Here is a 5,379-nt window from a genome sequence, read left to right on the forward strand (position 1 = left end):
AGTTTTCTAATCTCGTTCTTGTCTCCAATATCCCAGTTTTTGGTAAGGAAAATAGGTTAGATTATATGTGTTATGGTATGTTTATATGCTATGATATGTTATGTGTTATGTATATATGTATAAATATATTTTGTAGTCATTTGAGGCTTATAGTTGCTTAGATAGCAAACCCCAAGATGTTTATCATTATCGTGGTTTAGAGTTATGATTTACCATACCTCAATTAGTAGACTGAGGACCTAGATGGGTTATCATATACTACCTTGTGATCTAACCTACCTCGATTAGTAGACTGAGGACCTAGATGTTTTTATCACATGCTATGGTAATGAGTTAATGACCATTAATATTGTAGTCCTATATGATGTACGTTTTTACGTCATATGTTTATAGTATATGTTTTATGATATAGTTTCATGATTTATGATATATGATATATGTTTTTAATAGATTTTCCTTGCTGGACATTAGGTGCATTCCTTTTATTTTAGATGGTGCAGGAAAATGAGCTTGGAAGGCGGGAATGGATTCGTGGCAGCTTGACATGTGTATTGGGGATGGATTGATTGAATGGATTGCTGGAAGATCGAGGATGACGTTGTTTCAAGTCTTTTAAATTTATGTTCTTATGTATTTCCGCACTTAGTTTTTAAACAATTAATTAAAGATTATGTTTTCTTTATTTTTTTTTATGTATTAAACAATGGGATCCCATACCATATTTTGTATTTTGTACCGTATTTTGGATTTTTAATAAAGTTCTAATATCTTATGTATATATGTATTCCAAAATAGTAGTTATGCTTAGTTAATGGTCCGAGGTCTTTAAGTTAGACGGGTCAATACACACTTGGGATGAGCTAGCACAGAAGTTTCTTGCAAATTTCTTTCCTCCATTAAAGGCTGCAAGGTTGAGAGGAGAGATCAATAACTTCTTCCAAAACAATGGGGAATCATTATACGACGCATGAGAGAGGTTTAAAGAATTGTTGAGAAAGTGTCCCCATCACAGCATTGAGAAGTGGATGTTGGTCCACAATTTCTATAATGGGTTGTGCGCTACTACACGCACCATCATAGATGTTGCAGCAGTAGGAGCATTCATGGGAAATAATGCTAATGAGGCCTGTACGTTATCGGAAGAAATGGCCATGAATAACTGCCAATGGGTTGATGAGCAAGCTACTAGTAACAACAAAGTAGCTGAGATTCATGAATTAGATGTTATCACAACACTAACTGGTCAAGTTGCCACCTTAACTAAGAAGTTGCAGAAAAAAAATATTTCAGCTCAAGCAATGCAAATGCAGATGGTGTGTGAAAGGTGTGGAGGTTCTCACCAATTTGAGCAGTGTATGGCAGCAGAGGTGAATAATGCTATCCCTATGGAGCAAGTGAATATGATGGGGAATTTTAATAGGCAAGCCAACAACCCTTTCTCCACCACTTACAACCCATGATGGAGGAATCACCCTAATTTTTCATGGAGAAATAATCAAGGCCCTCAACAACAATTTCAGCAGCTCGTTTCTCAAGCTCCACCTCAATAAATGTCACAACCATCGGTTTCTCAAGAGAAGATAAATTAATTACCAGCTGCATTATTGACTTTGACCAACTCCCAGCTTATTTTATGACTAAAACTCGGTCATCCATCAGAAATCTCAAAATAAAAGTGGGTCAATTGGTAAATATGTTATAAAGTAGACCTCAAGGAAATTTACCAAGTAATACTGAGGTGAATCCTAAGGAGCAGTGCAATGCAATCTCCTTGAGGAGTGGTAAGGAGTTAATAGAGCCAGTTGAGAAATCTAGTCTTCCATAAAAAAATGACATCTGAACAAAAAAAGGAAAGGTAAAAGAAAAGGTTACTGAGAACCTTGAGAAGAAGCAGTCACCAGTGAGTTTTTAGCACCACATCAAAATCTTATATCCTCAGAGGCTGCAAAAGAAGATTCTTGACAATCATTTTTCTAAGTTCTTAGATGGTTTTCGAAAACTGCACATCAACATTCCCTTTGCAGAAGCCTTAGAACACATGCCGAGTTATGTGAAGTTCATGAAGGAAATCTTGTCGAAGAAAAGGAAACTAGAGGACTATGAGATGATGGAACTTACTGAGAAGTGTAGCACAATACTCCAAAAGAAACTACCCCCAAGCTTAAAGATCCATGTAGTTTTACCATTCCTTGTACTACATGGAATGTGGTTTTTGAAAAGGCATTATGTGATTTAGGGGAAAGTGTAAATCTGATGCCTCTATCTATCTATTGAAAATTGAAATTGGGAGAAGCTCGCTCTACTACCATGTCCTTACTAATGACAGATCATCCAGTGAAGCACCCAAAGAGGTATTATTGAGGATGTATTGATGAAAGTGGACAAATTCATCTTTCTTGCAGACTTTATTATTCTTGATATGGAGGAAGATGAAAATATTCTGATTATTCTTGGGAGACCATTTTTGTAATGCCCCAAATTTCCTAATAAGGTTTAGGACCTTGATTAGGAGGCCGGGAGGGCAATAATTGATTTATTATGATATTTAATGATTATATGCATGTTTATGTGAATTATATTATTATATGATGGTAAATGCATGCATATGGGTTCATTTTTAATTGTAAGGGCATTTTTGTAATTTGGCCCGTTGAGGACGTGATTGTGTATTTTCATGCATGGGGGTGAATTATAAATAATACCACATTATATGTGGATTGGTTCGAGCCATTCGGCATGAGACGATCATGGAATACAAGTTTTCGGTCTAGTCATAATGGGATTAAGTTCGGGGCTCGGAGTGAGTCTCGGGGTAATTTGGCGATTAGAACGTTGCCGGGAATTAGAGGGTAACGGGATATGAATTATTGGTATTTGAGAATATTGAGAATAACGGGAATGGGAGGGTGTTAATTATAATTAACGAGATAGGCGGGAAAGGACGGTTTTACCCTTGGAAGTCTTTAGCGGGATTTAATTGACCTAGGGGCAATACGGTCATTTGTCAAAGGATATGTACCATTTAGAAGGTTGTGGAATTATAAAAAACAGAGCATCATCATCCTCATCTCTTTCTCTCCCGTACATGTTCTTCTCTCCTTCTTCCTTTTGATTTTTGAGAGCCAATTTGAGGATCCAAGCTAGGAGAGCAAGGCTTGAGGGCTTAGGACCTTGGTTCAATCATTGAAGGGGATCTAAGTCAAGCTTGAGGTAAGGAATTCAGCCATAAAAATCTTTGGTTTATACCCTGTTTTTCTAATAAGTTTTAGTTGAGGATTTTGATGTGTTAGTTAGGAATTAATGGAAGTTCTTGAGTTTGGTTGCTTGGGTTTTGATGAGGGTGTGATGTAGATGAGGTTTGGGATTGGTTTGGAGGTTTGGTTTTCAAGGGAAATCGCAGGGGAGAAGACCAGAATTTTCTCTGGTTTGCTGATGGCGCCCCAGCGCTAGGCAGGGCAGATTCTGGGCTTCTCTGACTTTGGGGCAGCGCTAGTGCTTTTTTCAACAACCTATTTTTAAGGCTCTGGATGACTTTTAAGGCTCGGGGGTTGGTTCCTTTACCCCGTTTGGGTAAATTAAGAGTCCCGAGAGTGCGGGATGGATCCTGGGAGTGAGGTTTTAGATTATAAACCTTTTTATGATTTATTTTATTGATGAGATTCCATATTTGTTTATGACTAGGTGATCGCTAAAGGATCAAATGATTGATCATTCTCAAGGGTCGTTCTTTTACTAGTTCTTGCTCGAACCTGAGGTAAGAAAACTGCACCCTGTGTATATGTGACATGCATGGTTATTCTTGATGCATGTTGGATGTCTAAATATGATGCATGTAATGCACGAGAAACATGTGATTAGGGCATGCTATGAATATTGAGTATGAGATTGTTCAAAGCTTGAGCCTCTGTGTTTATGCATGATCCTAATTGTGCTAGTAATTATTGAGTAAGCATGTTGAATGCCCTATATTTGGATATTTGATATATGATATATGTTTGGTGGCATTGCTTGCTTGTGTATGGCACTGACTAGTCAGGGTCGGCACTGGTCAAGTATCACAGACCTAACAGCCGAGAACGGCATAGTGTCATGAACGCAGGGCCAATTAAAAGATTAGATTTAATCGACATCACCATTGAATGACTCTAAGGCATTAATGCTGGACCGACCCTAAGGTCGATGAATCTTATAAGCGCTTGACTAGTCTAAGCTAGTTACTCAGAGTCAGGGCCTAAGGCCTAGGTGACTACTTGTCACATGGCTAGGGAAGAGAGTTCCATAGTTATGACTCTAGAGTCATGAGGAAGGTTATGTTGGTGACTAGTCATCATGCACCTATCCTGTTTAAGCTAGTGAAAGGTTCACTTATCTATAAAGCCCCGTGACCCTATCGTCACATGGCTATTGGGAATAAACCCACCTTAGTGACTATTACAACTGTCACTCTTCTATTTAGGGCTAAAAGCCCTGGATGATTATTATGATCATTGGTTGATGTGTTATACTCAACAATACGTGAATTCATTTGCCTGCTTGACTAGGGCTATATCTGCTAGGCGTGTGCCTTATGATTTGATGACATGTTATTATTGTTCATGAGCATATTGAGTTTTCTTGCTGGGCTTCGGCTCATAGGTGCTATGTGGTGCAGGCAAAGGTAAAAGAAAGCTGGACCATCCTTGAGTTGGAGAGCTTAGGTGACAAGGTGTACATATGCAGCTGCTCGACCACCACGGCCGAGGGTTTGAAGAGGAACTAGGGTTAAACCCTATTTTGCCGCTTAGGTCGGCCTGTTGTAAATGTTTTCTTGTAATAGACCTTTAAATTATATTTTTTGGATCCCAATGTACACAGTAAATGTTCTAGTGAAACGTTACATCTTAACCAAAAATTTTAATCCCTAAACCGTTAATCATACTTAGATACACGATTTTGGCCAAATGACTCGATTAGCGAGTTTAGCACTGTTTACAAGGCGCACTGTAACGGTCCCTGGAGTTTGGGGCGTTACAATTTTTAGCTACTGGAAGGGCGCTAATTGATGTACAAAAAGGGGAATTGAAGCTGCGAGTGCAAAACAAGGAGGTAACATTTAATGTTTTTGCTGCAACTGAAATTCCAACATGTTGTAGAGTGGATGTGATAACAAGAGGCGGTAGCAAGGTGGAAGTTATCAAGAGAAAGGTCATTGCTCAAGATGGTAGTCGAACAATGCGTAATCGTGTGAAAAAGTTCTTTTGTGGGAAAGCTCGAATGTTACATGAGTGGTGGAAAGCTCCAAAAAGTTGCAACATCATAAGACGAGTTTTCACCTATGACACTATGTCTCTTAAGGATTTGAGGGGTGGACTTGATCCGAGTTAAATTTGAGGATGAACT

At 38.6% G+C, this 5,379-nt stretch overlaps 1 non-coding gene across 1 annotated transcript; it reads right to left on the reverse strand.

Annotated features, from left to right (window-relative positions):
• Window positions 1-908: 908 nt before the first annotated feature.
• Window positions 909-1,015, reverse strand: LOC133798939 (small nucleolar RNA R71). The gene has a single exon (XR_009876155.1). It is a non-coding gene; the product is annotated as a small nucleolar RNA R71 (small nucleolar RNA).
• Between the last annotated feature and the right edge of the window lie 4,364 nt (window positions 1,016-5,379).

Source organism: Humulus lupulus, chromosome 8, assembly GCF_963169125.1.
Source record: "Humulus lupulus chromosome 8, drHumLupu1.1, whole genome shotgun sequence".
In the NCBI taxonomy this organism is placed as follows: domain Eukaryota; kingdom Viridiplantae; phylum Streptophyta; class Magnoliopsida; order Rosales; family Cannabaceae; genus Humulus; species Humulus lupulus.